Source organism: Ranitomeya variabilis, chromosome 1 (assembly GCF_051348905.1).
Source record: "Ranitomeya variabilis isolate aRanVar5 chromosome 1, aRanVar5.hap1, whole genome shotgun sequence".
Taxonomy (NCBI): domain Eukaryota; kingdom Metazoa; phylum Chordata; class Amphibia; order Anura; family Dendrobatidae; genus Ranitomeya; species Ranitomeya variabilis.
Window position 1 is genome coordinate 1147385877 of NC_135232.1, and position 20621 is coordinate 1147406497.

Sequence of the window (20621 nt, forward strand, 5' to 3'; positions counted from 1 at the left end):
GGCTTTGTGCTGGGAAAGCTAGTCTCCTGTCTAAACCTCTCATTCCCCCTCCCGCCTGATACCAGCTATAGCTGGTACAGCAACGTTCAAACCGCATGGGACTCTTTTGTTCTTGAAAAGTTATGTATAATGGCACCCATCAGGGATAGAGATATGATGGTTACATATTCCGAATGTCCACTGCGAGATCTATAACTCACTGAAATCGCTAGGATCTAAACCCACAAAATGCAATGAACGGATTTCTCCGTAAGCGGGTAATATATCTATGCCATGTTTATACTTAAAAGAACCCCCCTGATGTGGTGAACATCCTGATCATTGTGTCGTTCTTCTACGAGGTTCCAACAGCGAGTTATGTATAGAAATGGCTTGTCATAACTCTATGAAAGGGGAGTATTCAGCCTCTGAGTGAGGTCACCACAGGGGGGGCCTTGGTTTTGGGCAGGGAGATAAGTGAGTGAGACATCAGTCTTCACTAGTCTTTTGTCCTGGGTCTAACTGCGAGACAGATCGGTAATGCATCTGGATGTATGCCCATCCTCCACAGCACATGGTCTGCCATGAGATGAAATGACATAATGAACTGTAAGTGTTTTTTCAACTTTAATCCCATTTTATTTGTAATTGTACTGTGCATGCTTTACTTGTCTACTTTTATAATATCTTTTTATACTTCTGTAAACACTGCCTACCTTTTTGGAGTAAAATATATAAAATTACTAGCTTTGTTTCTCCTTGCTCTATAACGTACTGTCACGTCCTCTGAATTGAATTACGCTACTAATCTGGGATGGCTCCGGACCCGTTATTAATTAAGAAATCGGAGCTGGTGGCAGCGGATTTGTCCTGTGCATTTGGGAGACTTTGTAGCGACGGCAGCATTGATAATTATTGATCCCGCCTGAGTGGGAGTAGTTATATCACCTTCGCTGCAGCATGCCCATTAGCCAGTACAAAGTAAGGCAGCCTTTCTGGCGACTAATTATCCTAGGTGCAGTACCCTGTCTGACCTGAGGGTAAGGGGGGCGCCAGAGAGCTGCAAGTTCCATACCGAAACTGGGAAGTGGGATATAGATAAATAGATAAATCCCATTCAGAAAGGAACCAGGGGCAACCAAACAACTCCGGTTCATGACAAATTGGTGTGAGCGGTGGGGATGATAAAGGTATCCTCCCTGGGATCCTTGACGTCTCTCTTGAAAATCGATAATTCAGGAGACACTCCAGCACCATGTCCATACCCTACAGCTCTCCAAAAATGGCCAGGGATCATTGTGTAATTATCATTGACTACTACTGTGTGCAATGACTTTTGAGGATTCTTGGAGTCCATGTGTGACGCGATAGGGAATGTAGCAGCTTCTCATGTAGCATCGCAGCGCCGCCAACAAAATCTGCTCATTGTAAAAAGGGTTGTCCAAAGTAATCCCTACCCAAATCTCATCATTTACTGATCTTAAATCCGTGAGTTGCCATCGCCTGTCATATATAGGATTTTTATACTTCTGTTTTTGTCTGTGCCGTAATTCTCACTGGCATCGAAACTCATCGATTGATCTTCACTATAAGCGTGTGTTGTGTTTCCAATTGAATGTAGGGATAAAGTAAATTGTAGAAATAACCCAATAATGATCAATCACGTCTTACAAGGATACTGGATTTCAGCACCTTGGACAGGGACAAAGTTTGATTTATTGCAATCAGGTAAATATTATAAAATTGGAAAACCATTTTCAAACCTTTAACAAATGATTATATATGACGGAGAGAAAATATACATCCAGTACCGATGGCTGCTCTAAGAGCGCGGTTTATCCTGTGTTATAGGGGTAGGAATTAGGTCTTGATTTGTAAACCTAGCAGTCGGTGTGATGGACGTCTACCAAGATGTTGGTTATTACTTGATAACGAGTGTCACCCCTTTGACCCCGAGGAGAGAACGTCCATGATAGATGTCTTGCACACCAGCCTTTCATATAACTTATATACAGCATCACGTATAGCGGTATAGTTTCTTCGCCAAGTCTGCTTTAGCTTAGAAAGACTTTCAAGTTTCTTTTTTTTAAGAGCACGTTTTGATGGGCAGTAAAAGGCAAAAAATATGAATTGAAATCAAATGCAAGGTCAATTTTTTTTTATATTTGGGTGGAAAATATTATATCTGTTTTACAAATGGAACGGATTAGAAGAGGGAGTGAGGGGAATGCTAATAATAAGGAAGAATAACCCCTTCTGGAATAGTGAGGAGGTGAATGGAGTATACGGCATCAAAGAACATCATATCTGATGAGTATATTGTAATGAGGAGTTTTATTATCTTGGACAGAAGTGAGAATGGCTGGAACACACTCCATATTATAGATCACATTGTTATATGTGGGGCGGCAGGTAAACCAGTTACCCTCCGTCCCTGCCCAAGCAATATTGCGCTAAAGTTCCTGTTAAGAGCTGTGGTTCTCTTCTACAGTCTGACCCAACTTGTATCCTGACTGTGAAGATCGTCTGTCGGGAGCTCTTACGTTTCACCTGACCACAGTTCTGTGCATACTCTGCCAGATTGACCCTCTTTTCTCCGGCTCGTGATGCCACTCTTTACCTAGTAAGACTCTTTTTTGACAAACTATATGCACAATAGTTTTGGAACAGAATACACCAGCAGGAGCTTTTGTGACCTGTTCAACATCCATAGACATTACTGTGGACTCTCCCCTCTGAAGATATAATAGATCCCACTCTTCTAGGAAGGATTTCTACGAGATTTTGAAGGTGTCTTTTTGGGTTTTTGTTCTTTCATCCAGAAGTGATTTTTTTTGTTTCTTCTTCATCCCAAATGTACTGAATGAGGTTGAGGTCCAGGTTATGATTGGCTAGTCAAGTTTTTCCACCAAACTCCCTCCACCATTTCTGTATCGACCTAGCGCACTGGTGAAAGTCATAGGGATCAGAAAAGTGCTTGTTCACACAAAGCTGGAGGCTAAAATGTCCACGAGAGAGAGAATGTAGTCTATGAAGAGGTTTTCATAGGTACCCATTCAGATGGAGACATTTATTCTTAGCGAGGAAAGGAAAGCGTAGGACCTGGTATAAGAGAGATGCTGTAAAGTGGCTACCAGGTACACATAAAATTGGCCATTTTTATGCACTAAACGTTCTCATTTTTCATATTTCTAATGCAGTAATGCAGTTCAATTTTCGTGTTTCATGTTTGCATGTTTCAGCGCTACAGTGTGCTACCTTATTTGCTTGACTGTATAAGAGTTGGTGACTCTAGGTTCAGCACCTGTTCACACTTAGTCTATGTTTGGATGTGACGGCCAGTTTTTTCAAATGTATTATTTAGCCTTCTGACCGAGCACTCCGCCTCCTAGTCAAAGGTGTTTTAACTGCAACAGGTCCAATACCCCTCCACAGAGAGAGAGAATGTAGTCTAAGAAGAGGTTTTCATAGGTACCCATTCAGATGGAGACGTTTATTCTCAGCGAGGAAAGGAAGCGTAGGACCTGGTATAAGAGAGATGCTGTAAAGTGGCTACCAGGTACACGTAAAATTGGCCATTTTTATGCGCTAAACGTTCTCATTTTTCATATTTCTGGTGCAGTAATGCAGTTCAATTTCCGTGTTTCATGTTTGCATGTTTCAGCGCTACAGTGTGCTGCCTTATTTGCTTGACTGTATGAGAGTTGGTGACTCTAGGTTCAGCACCTGTTCACACTTAGTCTGTTTGGATGTGACGGTCAGTTTTTTCAAATGTAAAATGTCCACGATGTCTTGTGCTGAAGACTTATATTTCCCTTTACTGGAACTAAGGGGCTGAGGCTAATCTTTAAAAGACAACCACATTAACTGTGTTTCCACTACTCTGGCGCTGGTTACAGCTTTACACCGCTCCATCTGACAATCGGCATTGTGCTTTGTGAGGCTGCGTGCAGCTGCTAACATTGAACCCCATCAATGAAGCTCCTGCTAGAAGCACAGTTTGTGTGATTGTGTTAATGACGGATACCCAGGAAGAAGCAACAGATGAAACCCAGAGACGGGTACTATCTTCTCTGCCACTTGACATTTTTTACATATGTTTTACTTGTTTTTAACTCAACGATAAAACTTCCTGATTGCTAACTAATTCCCTGGCAATGTTGCTTTATGTCCAGTTGTTCTAGTTCCTTTAAGGGAAACTCATGACTGTATTGTCCGTGGTGATTGCTGTTTAGAACGAGCCTTTCTGTAAAAGATGTTATTAAAGGCAGATGGCATGGCGAGGGGCAGGATGACATACACCTATGCCAGAGCTCAATGTGAAACCTAATGTGTGTCACAATACTTTAGCCATTTATTTAATTCATCCACTCTTAAAAGTGCTGAAAAAAATGCCCACTAAACACGAAAATAAATTTTTATTTCAATGGAAAGAGGACTTGCTGTCCTTATTTGATATGGATTGGTACACTCTACTGCATGAGATTCATGCCCGAAAGGAAGACCTTTGTCAACAATCATCAATGGTAACTTTGGTACTGAGGCATGAATCACAACAATTAATTACTCAGGTAATGTTTATTGATCTCCAGCCAATGTATAGATATAAACATCCAATGTTTTGACCACAATGGTCTTTGTCAAGGTAATCTTTAAAGTGAAAGGGTCGTTATGTCAGTAGTTGGAGCAGTCTCGGCAAGCCTCAAAGAAATAGTGGCCTGAAACAGTTTCTACTAGAAACCTCATAGTTTTTTACCACAAAAAGAAACACTCCGTGTGAACATACATTAAGACTTGTACAAATATGGGCATTCGACCATGTACCCATTAGACGTCTCTATAGATGTACTTCCCTCACCCCCTATATAACCTTTACATTTGTCCATGGACGTACCTTCCACATGTACCTGTTACACTTCTTCATGAATCTACATGTTAATAGTCATTGAGCCTCCATATTGATATATAGTCCATCTTATAACTAAGACTTCTCTGCGGCCCTACATACCACCATATAACAGGTAGAGCTTTCCATCGATGTACATGTCACCAGGCAAGGCTATCGGGACATACTGAAAGTCTGGAACAGCTGGAGAGTGACTTGTTGGGAATACTGACTAATTGGCAAGGTAAGTAAACCCATTTCCACAAACTTTATGAAAAAAGATAGTTTACAAAAAAGGGAAAGAAGAAGACCTCCATCTTCAGACCTTCAACTGTTTCAGGCTTCTTTCTCCTTGACAGTCCAGAGTTTATGTAACCCAAGATCAGTGATGGCAAGATAAGGCAAATCTCACATCCATGATATCTGTGGAAATATATTGATGAACACAGCAACTTCAATTATTTTTCATGTTTTGTGCTAGCAATGAGGCTCCGACATTGCTTGGTTATGATTTATTTAGATGGAGACTCCATAAAGCCCTTATTGTGTGACTCATACGGAAGACCAAACCGACAGAGGAGCGACTCCTTTAAATCTGAATGTGGAGCGCTGGTAATGAGTCCAGTCTGTAAATCTGCAGTAAATCATATGATTGTCTTCACTCGTCTATGATGTTTCTGATTTATGTTCTTTCATGCCTGGCCAGGATGAGCTGTGATATATCAGGACCTGTAATTATCTTGAGAAAGTGGCTTGTACTTTGTATAGCATCAGTTATTAGCCATGTGGCACACGTGTGGCCAGCGGACCGCCGAGTAAACATTTCAATAAAAGATGGAGAAGAGGGAGCAGTGAGATGTTGACGATATTCTTGGTGTTAATTCGTCCTGGCATGCTCTGCGACACATCTCCTAAACCATGGAAGCTGGCCATAACATGAGGCGCAGATTGATACCATCCCCTGGCACAGTTGAGTCCTCCTACTCTCCTGAACCTCCTGATACATTCTTCAAACAAATCACTAAATTACTGGAACATTTTTCCAGCATATTGATACTTGTCAAAAGTTTAGGGCCACCCAGACAATTTTGTGTTTTCCATGATAACTCATACTTTTATTAGTCAAATGAGTTGCCAAATGAATTGAAAATCTAGTCCAAACATTGACAAAGTTTGAACATTTTTTTTTATTTGAAATAATTTTCTCCTTCAATCTTTGCCCCCTTTGCAGCAATTCCAGCATTGCAGACCTTTGGCATTCTAGCAGTTAATTTGCTGAGGTAATCTGGAGAAATTTCCCCCCATGCTTCCAGAAGCCCCTCCACAAGTTGGTTTGGCTTCATGGGCATTTTTTGTGCACCATATGGTCAAGCTGCTCCTACAACAGCTCAATGGGGCTGAGATCTGGTGACTGTGCTGCCCACTCCATTACAGATAGAATACCAGCTGCTGCTTCTTCCCTAAATAGTTCTTGCATAATTTAGAGCCTTATACTGGGCACACCCCACAATACCCAACTTATATTTGGAGTACCCCACAAGATTTGCTGCATATCGAGCACACCCCACAAGACCAGTGGTGTACTGGACACACCCCACAATATCCAATTTATACCTGGAACACCCCACAAAAACTACAGACCCGCTGTATACTGGGAAAACTCTACAAGACCCAACATATACTTGGAAGACTCCACAAGACCCGCCGTATACTAGGAACACTCCACAAGACCCACCATATACTAGGAAGTCTCCACAAGACCCACCGAATACGAGAAACACTCCACAAGACATGCTGTATATCAGAAACACCCCGCAAGACCTGCCGTATGCCAGGACAATCCCCACAAGACCTGCCAAATTCTAGGAACACTCCACAAGACCCACTGGAAACTGGAAACAACTCACCATATATGAGGAGCACTCCACAAGACCTGCTGAATAGTGGGGAACACCCAACGAGACCTGCTGCATTCCGGGAATACCTCACTAGCCCTATCATATTCCAGGATCACCCCACAAGACCAGCCGCATACCGAGCACACCCCAAAGGATTTTCAGTATGCCAAGCACACCCCAAAAGACCTGTATTTCGTGAACACTTCACAATACCTGACGTTTACTAGAACCACCTCATAAAACCCACCATATACTAGGAATTCGCCACAAGACCAGCCGTATACCAGACACACACCAAAAGGTTTGCTGCATAGCAAACACTCCCCAAAAGAACTGCCGTATAATGGGAACACTCCATAAGACTTGCTGTATACTGGGAACACTCCATAAGACCCACCGAATAACAGGAAAACGCCGCAAGACTCACAGTATACAAGAAACAAACAAGACCTGCTGTATACCAGTAATACCCCGCAAGATCTGCTCTATACCGGGGAAGACTCCAAGATTTGCTATACAAGAGGAGCACCACACATGGCCTTTTGTATGCCAACAGCACTCCACAGGTCCCATTGTATACTAGGGGTACTCTTCTCGGTACACAGCATAGTCTTGCACACTCCACAAGACCTCCCGTATGTCATAAATACCACATCAGACTCACCATATACCCGGAGTAATCCACATCACCTGCCATATATTGGAAACACCCAACAAGACCTGCTGTTTTGATGATGCTGTAACCCACTAGTCCACACATCACAATTTGGCACTTATCAGGGTTACTGAAATCTTTACACTTGCCCTTTTATCCTACTCCCAAAATAACAACTTCAAGAACTGACTTTACCTTTTTTTTCCATTATCCCTGGAAAATCAGAGGGCCCAATTCATCAAGGTATTTATGCCAGAATTCTGGTATAAAACACCTTGAAATGTTCCAAAATGAGTGCACTACTAGTGTAAGAAGATGAACCAGACCGGGGGTACCTCTCTTGCGCCGGTCCCGAACTGTCGGGACTGTCACCATTGTTGCACGGGGGAGAGCTTTCTGGCCCGGACCAATCTTTACACTTGTCAGCAGAGGGTGGGTCACAGATAAAAAGGGCTGTGCGCGGGAGAAAGGCAGGAGTTCTGGCGGGAAGACGGAGCGCGCAGCAGGGTGAGGTGCAGGTCTTGATAGCGGAGCATCTTGTAAGCTTAGGCACACCTAGCGCAACCCCTGTAATTGTGTCCACTGCTCGCGGACATCAGACAACGACTGTTCTGACGTCCCCCGTGCCGGGAGGTTACTCACACGTGAGACCAGTGACTACCGTGTGCGTGCAGCCTAGCCTTGTACCGGTGACTGAGCCTGGACGTACCGACTCCTTCCCCGCCTGCACTGTGGAGCAGAGCCACGCTTCGGTGATACCGTATAAAGAACTGAGACCAGTATGAGGAAACTGCGGGTGCGGGAACCCGCCTAGTGTAGCAAAGACTCTCTATCTGTACCAAGGAACCGGACCTCCGTCTACCCAGGATCACCCCGAGACATCACGTGCCGCTGTTGTCGGTGCCATTGTTGGAAACCGAGACACTGCAATCAAGAAGCACCTGTAAACACCTGTTTACCCCGTTCTCGCCTCCAGTTCCCTTATAGTTACATCCGTTGCCTCCCATACCCATTTTCTCCCTGCATGCAGTTCTCATCTGTTAGTAAATTTGTTAACTCTTGATCTGCCTCCTGTCCGTGATGACATCCCGATCTCCGCAAGTCTTCACTAGAAGTGGCCCTAAAATGTTGGGATTTGTTCTTGTTTTCTATGTCCCAGCCAACTTTGCCACACTGGGTAAAACTGGGGCAGGACAAGGCATGGTGAAGTCTGCCCGGCAAATTCATCACTTTAGTGCCTTAAATTTTGGCAGAATTGTACTCTCGTCCCTGACTGGCGTAGCATTTTTGGCAGAGGTACATGCCAGTTGTACGGTGCACTTAATTCATTAATTCATGAACACCTCTTAATGAACTGAGCACATCTTGCTCCACCTGTCCAGAATGCCAGTCATAATCAATTGGGCCCCAAGTCTTTTTTGTCACCCACCAGTGGTAATAATGTCATGAGTGACCGGTGTATATCGCTTTTTAAGCATTTGCTATCTTCCTCCTCCTTCTGCAATCTTTCTCAGTTTGTTTTGCTGGATGACAATGATGGATGACGCTTCCTTGTGATAAAGTTCATGGCAATGTTACCACTTTCACTAAGAGTTCATGAACTTGAGATGAAATGCTCCGCTCCTTCTCGGTGACAGTGTGAACACAATCTGCAGGCCTGACAGTGAGGAATGAGGAGGGATGAGTATACTTCCTCAGAATATGGAAAATTTCCGACTCCCTTCTTGCATATCATCTGGTGCTGACGTGACTAAATGTGGTAAATATTTTGAAAAAAGAACTCTTATGTTTGACCACAGTAGTAGGGGACGCTCACATTAGCCCAAGCAGGGTTTCGGGGGACTGCCAAATGGCTAATTACAAGAGTTACAACCTGATAGCAGGAAGATAAAAGTAATGGAAACATGAGGCCACCAAACTGAGAAAAGGCAGATACTTGTAGAAATAATGGTAGATGCAAAATCTAAAATAGAAATGAAAGCAGAAACCCATGGAGGAAATAAGCAAGGAAACACCCCAACGCGCGTTTCTCGCTCAGCTTCTTCCCCCCTCCTGGAAGTGTCTGTCTATTCTCAGTTTGGTGGCCTTATTTTACCATTACCTTTATTTTTCTTCAGCTTTTCTGGTTGCAACTCTTGCAATCAGGCATTTGGCAGTTTCCTGGTACCCTGTTTGGGCTAGTGTGCAACTTGGCAATTTGGTGGGCCTTTTTTGATCACTTATATTTTTTTTTCTATCTGTTAGGATGCTCTTTGGTTAAATGGTTACTTAACATTTCTATACAGACTTTATTTACCCTTCATTCTGATTTGATATTTTGTTTCCTTTGGTAATTCATTATACCCTTGTAGGGTTTTGCTCACATTAGTGAAATATACTGATCAAAAAAATAAAGGGAACACTTATACAACACAATGTAACTCCAAGTCAATCACTTCTGTGAAATCAACCTGTCCAGTAATGAAGTACCACCACCTGAGCTGCTGCCCCGCCACCACCCAAGCTGCTGCCTCACCACCACCCAAGCTGCTGCCTCACCACCACCTGAGCTGCCGCCTCACCACCACCCAAGCTGCCGCCTCACCACCACCCGAGCTGCTGCCTCACCACCACCTGAGCTGCCGCCTCACCACCACCCAAGCTGCCGCCTCACCACCACCCAAGCTTCTGCCTCACCACCACCTGAGCTGCCGCCTCACCACCACCAGAGCTGCCACACCCTCGACCTTCTGTCTCTTCCCCGTTATCCCGTAGAATGTAAGTCCGCAAGGACAGGGTCCTCTCCCCTCTGTACCAGTCTGTCACTGTAAATTTGTTTACTGTAAACGATATCTATAACTCTGTACGTAACCCCTTTCTCATGTATAGCAGCATGGAATTAATGGTGATATATAAATAAATAATATAATAATAACACTGATTGTGAATCAATTTCGCCTGCCGTTGTGCAAATGGAACAGATAACAGGTAGAAATGATTGGCAATTAGCGAGACAACCCCCTGAAAAGAGTGGTTCTGCAGGTGGTGACCAAAGACCATTTCTCTGTTCTTATCCTTTTTGGCTGTTGTTTTGGTCACTTTTGCATTTTGTCATCGCTCTCAACCCTAGAGGTACAATAGCATGAGGTGGTGTCTACAACCCACAGAAGTTGCTCAGGTAGTGCACATCAATGTGAGCTGTGGCAAGAATGGTATCTGTGTCTGTCAGAATAGTATCCAGAGGGTGGTATAAGTGCTCGATGTTCCCAGGTGGGTGTTGGCTTACAGCCCAACATGGTGCAGGGCTATTGGTATTTGCCAGAGAAAACCAAGATTAACAGATTCGACATTGGCGGCATGTGCTTTTCACAGATGAGAGCAGGTTTACACTGAGCACGTGTGACAGACGTGACAGAGTCTAGAGACGCTGTGGGGAACATTCTGCTGCCTGTACCATCCTCCAACATGACCAGTTTGCACTGGGTCAGTAATGGTGTGGGGAGACATTTCTTTGGATTGCCGCTCATCCCTCCATGTGCTAGCTGCTAGCCAGAGGTTCCCTGACTGCTATTAGGTACCAAGATGAGATCCTTAGACCCCTTGTGTGACCATATGCAGGTGCAGTGGGCCCTGAGTTACCGTACTTCTGATGCTTTAATACAGGTCTGGGAGGAGATCCCTCAGGAGAACATCCGCCACCTTATCAGGACCAGGCGTTGTAGGGAGGTCATACAGGGACATGGAGGCCACACACACTACTGAACATCACTTCCTTGTCTTGAGGCTTTTCCACTGAAGTTGGATCAGCCTGGAATTTGATTTTCTACTTTGATTTTGAGTATCATTCCAATCCAGACCTCCATTGGACATTAATTTTGATTTACATTGATAATTTTTATGTTTTATTGATTTCAACTCATTCCACTATGTAATGAATCAAGATTTGCAACTGGAATATTTCAGTGATATCTAAGATGTGGTATTTTAGTGTTCCCTTAATTTTTTTGAACAGCGTATTTTACAACTACAACCCACGTGTTTTATATGGTATTAATGTTTAGGCTTACCTGGTGGAATAACTTCCTGCGCTGGCACTCTCCTTTTATCGGCTTTATCATGTTTGTTATTTCATTGAAAAAGGTTTACCTTTTACTATTTGGCCTGAAAATTCCTGTTGCTATATAGGTTTTTCTGGTGAATGTTTTAGTAGAGCAGCCATCAATGTATTCATATGAGGTGTCTCACCAATAAGACCCAAAATGGTGGAAACATGACCTTCTCTGTAGCACTTAAGCCCCTTCAATGTTTATTCAGTCACATCATCTCTTCTGTGTGTGCTGATGTAATGCGAAGTTTTATCCACTGCTACCCCTTTTTCTCCTGGACATTCACTACAAGCACTGCCATAGAGTTGCCTAGGTTCATTCACCCCTTGATAGACCACCCCATTCTTCAGCTACACATCCCAACAGCACCTGTCTGGTCTCAAGACCTCCGCTCAACCATTTCCACAGCCTTAAGTCTTAATGACCAGGTCCTGGACTAGTAGAGATGCTCAGCACTCAAGTCTAGTTGAGTCTGCACTCTTCAAGAATGGTACAAATTCCCTTCTTATATGAGCTTTCCTCTACCCCCTCCAGACAACCTTGTGGCCCTTGCATCAGCATTACTACACTTTGCCCCAAGCCAGCACCAGGTTTTTATTTCTTCCATGGAAGGGGCTCGCTCATAATTTACCTAAGAACATGGCGATGAGTGCAGGATGGCATCTAAACCTCCTCCAAGATCAACTTTTCCCATCATCCAGGACAATGTGGTGGTGATGCATTTACCGCCATGATGGAGACCAGGTCACATGGCAAAAATTGTTTGAACAAAACACTGACATTTTTGGTCGTCGACCAGGAAAGTCCTCAGATTTCAGTTCCATTGAGAACCTGAGGTACAATCCTCAAAAAGAGACAAAACCCAGAAAATGTGATAACTCTGAGCTCTGATGAGCCATCAGTCAGGATCTGCCCAAAAGCCAATATCCAGCCACCGGGGCGAAGGGCAGAAGTCTGGAGAAATAAGGGGCAGCACTGGGAATATTGAGGAGTCACAGAAACTTCTGGTATTTTTTGAATAAAAGTAAAATCTTATGAAATGCTGATAATTGGTCTTACATCAGTTTTGCCCACAACTATAAGGATGGCCGTGTAGCCACTTCCCCTGGAGAAATCAGCTGTTTGCTGGGAATCTTGATGACTACAATGGCTCCAATATGAAAAGTGATGTCATGGATAAGACAAGACCCTTAATACTCCTCGAGCACCAGCTTTCATTTCTTTTAATTATAAGTGAAATTTGCTTTAAAGTTCTTGTCCAATTTTCATGCACCTATTAGGGAATTCTGATTTAGTAAAGAGGGTCGCTTGTTCGGGATCACGGTGGAGGTCACAAATAGTATCTCTTGGACCGTTCCTGTCTTATGTGGTAGACACCATGTAATGGTTTGTTAACAAGCAGGAATTGTCCGTAAATGTCCTGCATTGTCTAACTTCAGGTCTCAGTCCAGTTGACAACTTTTGGCTGGACTGCAGCCATATATTCACAACCCCCCTGCAACTTAATGGGGCATAAAGAGATTTGCAGAAAAAAGGAAGAATTTGGGAAAGTCCAAAAGCAAATACTCAACTTAATGACATAACAATATTCAGTTTGAGATTAATTATGTTTCAGACTAATTGGGTTGAGTCATTGATGATTGTTTGGGAAATAACATGACTGATAAATGACCCAAAGTAAAAAAAAAAAAATAATATTTCTAAATGTTTTACCTATTTCCAATGACTCATTCCATGATAAGTGGGACAGAAAGCAGAAAAATATCAAATTTGCCTTCCTACAGAATAACTCCCACATCGGGGATATAATTGCCCTATTAACAGTCATCTACATTTGTAAATCCTGATGAACTTTGGGTCTTAAAGTCATAAACAGATCTTCTGGGATTGATACGTTGTTTGTTTTAATCTTGGAGCTTTTGGCAATTTGATGAAGCAATGGCACAATGTAGTAGTACAGGCTTCAATCCGAGGCAGTCCGAACAAGCCACAAAGCCACAATCCTCCAGAGGATGGAGCACAGTCTCGTCCTCCTATTCCTGGATGTGGTGGTGGTGAGGACCTGCTTTGGGTGATGCCACCTCCTGCCGTTTGGTTGATCATTATAATTACAGCCCCATTGACCTTGATGCAGAAGTGAGAGAGGCAGGAATAACCTTTTGAGAAGAGCCAATAATATGTATTTTATGACTTCATCTATCTGTATGGATCCAAACTAGGGTTTAATAATTCATAATCGGAGATCCCAAACCCAAGTGCTGCAAGCAAGCCCATTAACCTTTCTTAACTCACTGTCTGGACCTTCAGTGGTCCTCAAGCCAAGGACTAATGTCATCGGGGAACCGTCCTATAGAATGATGCAGTAACCATATTACAGGTAAGAATGGGGAGAAAGCCATCCTGAAACCAGAAGTGGGGTTTTGTTTTCCTCGTAGACCAACATCATAGTCCCATGTCATGGTGCCATGGCCGACATTCTAGAATAATCTTATAGATGTCCCCTTTTAATTGTAAAGTGCTGTGGATACGTTGGTGCCATAGAAATAAACTTATTAGTCTAATATGGTGGTAGAACTTATTGGTTTGACCTTTCCACAGCCTTGAAAATTTAACTTCTTTGCCGTCATTGGAAACTTCATAGTCCTATTTATATAGCAATAATGATACCATTAGGTTTATAGGACTGTATTAATCATCGTAATTAATGAAAAAGTTAATTCGGTTGAAGGGTCCTACTCTTCCTTGATAAATGTTGATTGGAGACACGAACTTATGCCATGTGATGTTTGTGCCATCATTTACCTCTGACTCATTGACTTACCTATGACTATTCATGGCTCTCCCACAATGACCCTCCAGGGTTTAAGCTTTTCCCTTCATAATCACTCCACGATCTCACGCTCCGTTTCTGTTCTCCTTTCCTAGTTTACTGATCATTCTACGAAACACCAAACTTATCAGAAAAGTGAACTTACTAATTGGAAGTCGAAGAGACCATACGATAAATAAGCCTATTTCTGACCATAAACTTCTTCCGCTTCTCCAACAGAATTCTCATTGTGATTAACCCTTTCGTTTCAGCCCTGCAGTCCTATTAAATATAAATCTGAGCGATGCCCAAAAGTTAAACTTCATCTTCTTTCCCTCTCACATCACTTTCTGTGGAATGTAGAAGTTTGAAGATGCAGTTGCTAACCTTGCCAGATCTTTGTAAATTCTAGTAACAGGCCTGTCTCATTCTGTACTGCATTCATCAGTGCAGTGTGTCCGGAAAGCCACATGCTAATTTGGCTGTAAAAACTATGGCTATCTGTCACGAGGGTGTCACATCCCTCTGGAACACCTGGAATTTGACGATTACGTTGGATAATGAATCCAAGGTCTTCTTTAGAGATGGTGTGGTTTATGTCCCATATTAAATGGATTTAGTTTCCTCTGGTGCTTAATAGGTTAATGAGTCTTTCTATGCTGGTCAGAAACATGCAGCTCCATTTCAGCTTCTTCTGATCTGGTCATTGCCTCTTCCTTTAAAAACTTGTCAGGCTTTCTTGTTCCTGCCGGTGAAAGATTCATCTTCCTGTACGCTCTACTAAAGCTAAGTGTTTGGAGTAGAGTTGTAGTAGTGTTCTGTGGTTTGCTGTAATACCTGTCATGGTTCCCAATGGCAAGGGAACGTCAGAGAACTTAAATAACAGACTAGCTCTTGGGTGATGGAATCTCGAGCTGACCGTGAGCTAAACTTATCACACAACTAACAGTGGCCGGGTGACGTACCTACGTTTTATCCCTAGACGCCCAGCGCCAGCCGGAGAACTAACTAACCCTAATAGAGGAAAAAACAGACCTGGCTTACCTCTAGGGAAATTCCCCAAAAAAGGAGACAGAAGCCCCCCACATATATTGACGGTGAGTTCAGAGGAAAAGACATACGCAGTATGAAGGTAGGTTCAGCAAAGCGAGGTCCGCTTACTAGATAGTAAGAAGATACAATAGGGAACTTCACGGTCAGCTGAAAACCCTATTAAAATACCATCCAGAAATTACTTTAAGACTCATGTGTCAACTCATGACACCGGAGTGGTAATGGTAAGCGAGGATGAAACCCCGAATTGCAAAAGAAAGGAGAAACCAAAGTGGCAGAACTAGCCCGATTATTGAGGGCAAACTCCGCCAACGGCAAAAAGGCAACCCAGTCATCCTGATCCGCAGACACAAAACACCTCAAATAAGTCTCCAAGGTCTGATTAGTTCGCTCAGTCTGGCCATTAGTCTGAGGATGGAACGCAGACGAAAAAGACAAATCAATGCCCATCCTAGCACAGAACGCCCGCCAAAATCTAGACACGAACTGGGTCCCCCTGTCAGAAACGATATTCTCCGGAATACCATGCAAGCGAACCACATTTTGAAAAAACAGAAGAACCAACTCGGAAGAGGACGGCAACTTAGGCAAGGGCACCAAATGAACCATCTTTGAAAAACGGTCACACACCACCCAGATGACAGACATTTTCTGAGAAACAGGGAGATCAGAAATAAAATCCATAGAGATGTGAGTCCAAGGCCTCTTTGGAATAGGCAAAGATAACAACAATCCGCTAGCCCGAGAACAACAAGGTTTGGCCCGAGCACAAACATCACAAGACTGCACAAAAACTCGTACATCTCGAGACAGAGAAGGCCACCAGAAGGACCTAGCCACCAAATCCCTGGTACCAAAGATCCCGGGATGACCTGCCAACACAGAAGAATGAACCTCCGAGATGACTCTACTGGTCCAATCATCAGGAACAAACAGTCTACCAGGCGGGCAACGATCAGGTCTATCCGCCTGAAACTCCTGCAAAGCCCGTCGCAGGTCTGGGGAAACAGCAGATAATATCACCCCATCCTTAAGGATACCTGTAGGTTCAGAATCACCAGGGAAATCAGGCTCAAAACTCCTAGAAAGGGCATCCGCCTTCACATTTTTAGAACCTGGTAAGTATGAGACCACAAAATTAAACCGAGAGAAAAACAACGACCAGCGCGCCTGTCTAGGATTCAGGCGCCTGGCAGACTCAAGATAAATCAAATTCTTGTGATCGGTCAATACCACCACCTGATGTCTAGCCCCCTCAAGCCAATGACGCCACTCCTCAAAAGCCCACTTCATAGCCAAAAGCTCCCGATTACCAATATCATAATTTCGCTCGGCGGGCGAAAATTTTCGAGAAAAGAACGCACAAGGTCTCATCACGGAGCAATCGGAACTTTTCTGCGACAAGACCGCCCCAGCTCCGATCTCGGAAGCATCAACCTCAACCTGAAAAGGAAGAGTAACATCAGGCTGACGCAACACAGGGGCGGAAGAAAAGCGGCGCTTAAGCTCCCGAAAGGCCTCCATAGCAGCAGGGGACCAATCAGCAACATCAGCACCCTTTTTGGTCAAATCAGTCAAAGGTTTAGCAACATCAGAAAAACCAGTTATAAATCGACGATAAAAATTAGCAAAGCCCAAAAATTTCTGAAGGCTCTTAAGCGAAGAAGGTTGCGTCCAATCACAAATAGCCCGAACCTTGACAGGATCCATCTCAATGGAAGAGGGGGAAAAAATGTACCCCAAAAAAGAAATCTTTTGAACCCCAAAAATACACTTAGAACCCTTCACACACAAGGAATTAGCCCGCAAAACCTGAAAAACCCTCCTGACCTGTTGGACATGAGAATCCCAGTCATCCGAAAAAATCAAAATATCATCCAGATACACGATCATGAATTTATCCAAATATTCCCGGAAAATGTCATGCATAAAGGACTGAAAGACTGAAGGGGCATTTGAAAGACCAAAAGGCATTACTAAATACTCAAAATGGCCCTCGGGCGTATTAAATGCGGTTTTCCACTCATCCCCCTGCTTAATTCGCACCAAATTATACGCCCCACGGAGATCAATCTTAGAGAACCACTTAGCCCCTTTTATTCGAGCAAACAAATCAGTCAGCAGTGGCAGAGGATACTGATATCTGACTGTAATTTTATTCAAGAGTCGATAATCAATACACGGCCTCAAAGAGCCATCTTTTTTAGATACAAAGAAAAAAACGGCTCCTAAGGGAGATGAAGAAGGACGAATATGTCCCTTTTCCAGGGACTCCTTAATATATTCTCGCATAGCAGCATGTTCAGGTACAGATAGATTAAATAAACGACCCTTTGGAAATTTACTGCCCGGAATCAGATCTATGGTACAATCGCAATCTCTGTGAGGAGGTAGTGAACCAAGCTTAGGCTCCTCAAAAACATCACGATAATCAGATAAAAATTCCGGAATCTCAGAGGGAATAGATGACGAAATGGAAACCAAAGGTACGTCCCCATGAGCCCCCTGACATCCCCAGCTTAACACAGACATTGCTTTCCAGTCAAGAACTGGGTTATGAGATTGTAACCATGGCAATCCGAGCACCAAAACATCATGTAGATTGTACAACACAAGGAAGCGAATCGTCTCCTGATGGTCTGGATTCATACGCATAGTCACTTGTGTCCAGTATTGTGGTTTATTCCTAGCCAATGGTGTAGAGTCAATACCCTTCAGAGGTATAGGAACTTCCAGAGGCTCTAGATCAAACCCACAGCGCCTGGCAAAGGACCAATCCATGAGACTCAAAGCGGCGCCAGAGTCGACATAGGCATCCGCGGTAATTGACGATAATGAACAAATCAAGGTCACAGACAAAATAAACTTAGACTGTAAAGTGCCAATTGAAATAGACTTATCAACCTTTTTTGTACGTTTAGAGCATGCTGATATAACATGAGTTGAATCACCACAATAGAAGCACAACCCATTTTTTCGCCTAAAATTCTGCCGTTCGCTTCTGGACAGAATTCTATCACATTGCATATTTTCTGGAGCCTTCTCAGAAGACATCGCCAAATGGTGCACAGGTTTGCGCTCCCGCAAACGCCGATCAATCTGAATAGCCATTGTCATGGACTCATTCAGACCTGTAGGTGCAGGGAACCCCACCATAACATCTTTAATGGCATCAGAGAGACCCTCTCTGAAATTCGCCGCCAGGGCGCACTCATTCCACTGAGTAAGCACAGACCATTTACGAAATTTTTGGCAGTATATTTCAGCTTCATCTTGCCCTTGAGATAGGGCCATCAAGGTTTTTTCAGCCTGAATCTCTAAATTAGGTTCCTCATAAAGCAACCCCAAAGCCAGAAAAAACGCATCCACATTGAGCAACGCAGGATCCCCGGGTACCAACGCAAATGCCCAATCCTGAGGGTCACCCCGCAGCAAGGAAATTACTATCCTAACCTGCTGTGCGGGATCTCCAGCGGAGCGAGATCTCAGGGAAAGAAATAATTTACAATTATATTTGAAATTCAGGAAACGAGATCTATCCCCGGAGAAAAATTCTGGTATAGGAATTCTAGGTTCAGACATAGGAGCATGAATAACAAAATCCTGTAAATTTTGAACCTTCGTAGCAAGATTATTCAAACCTGTAGCCAAACTCTGAGGATCCATTTTAATCAGGTGAGATCAGAGCCATTCAAGGATTAGAAGGAGAGAGAGAGGCAAAGGCTGCAATTAGAGCAGAAATGCAACTGAGTAAACTATAGAGCAAGCTCAGAAGAAAAAAAAAAAAAAAATCTGCAGACTTCTTTTTCTCTCCTTTCTTCTGCCAACGGTTTTAACCCTTGGCCGGCCATACTGTCATGGTTCCCAATGGCAAGGGAACGTCAGAGAACTTAAATAACAGACTAGCTCTTGGGTGATGGAATCTCGAGCTGACCGTGAGCTAAACTTATCACACAACTAACAGTGGCCGGGTGACGTACCTACGTTTTATCCCTAGACGCCCAGCGCCAGCCGGAGAACTAACTAACCCTAATAGAGGAAAAAACAGACCTGGCTTACCTCTAGGGAAATTCCCCCAAAAAGGAGACAGAAGCCCCCCACATATATTGACGGTGAGTTCAGAGGAAAAGACATACGCAGTATGAAGGTAGGTTCAGCAAAGCGAGGTCCGCTTACTAGATAGTAAGAAGATACAATAGGGAACTTCACGGTCAGCTGAAAACCCTATGAACCCCTTAATGACAGCCAATACGTCTTTTAACTGACCTGAGATATAAGAGAATAGCATCCCCATATAGGTGACAATCCAGCAGCTGTTAACTGTACACTATAGCTGACAACTTGCTGCATTAGCCACAATCAGTGTTTGCCCCGTCCAAATCTGTTTAACCCCTTAGATGCTGCTGTCAATAGTGACTACATCATTATAAATGGTTAACAGAGTGTGGGGGCTTCCTCTTTATCCCAATTGGTGCCCTCCGATCATGATTTTGTGATCCTGATGTTTGAGATGGCAATTCACGACCAAATAGCGGCCTTAGAGTCTGATGGCTGTTGTAACCTGTTCAGAAGTTAGAGGCATTTAGGTGGTAAAAATACACTTTTTCATTTCTGTCATAACACTTTGCATTAATTCCTGTAAAGCACCTGAAGGATTAATAAACTACCTGAAAGCTGTTTTCAATATGTCAGGGGGTGCTGTTTTTAAAATGGTATCACTTTGGGGGGTTTCCCAATATATGGGACCCCTAAAGTCACTTCAAACATGGATAGGTCCCTAAAAGCATAAATTTTGTAAATTTCCTTGAAAAAATGAAAAATTACTGCTACATTTTTAAACCTCCTAAAATGCTAACAAAATAAAATAACATTTTACAAATGGTGCTGATGTAAAGCAGACACGAGGGAAATGTTATTTATTAATGTTTTGCTGTGGTATGACTATCTGGATTAAAGGGATAATCATTCAAAGTTTGAAAATTGCAATTTTTTTTACATTTTTCTCAAATTTCTGATATTTTTCATAAATAAACACAAAACATATCTACCTAAATTTACCATTATCATAAAGTATAATGTGTCACGAAAATACAATCTCAAAATCACTGGGATTTGTTGAAGTAATCCAGAGTTATTACCACATAAATTGACACTGGTCAGATTTCTAAAATTTGGCTCCGTCACTAAGGGGTTAAAATACCATCCAGAAATTACTTTAAGACTCATGTGTCAACTCATGACACCGGAGTGGTAATTT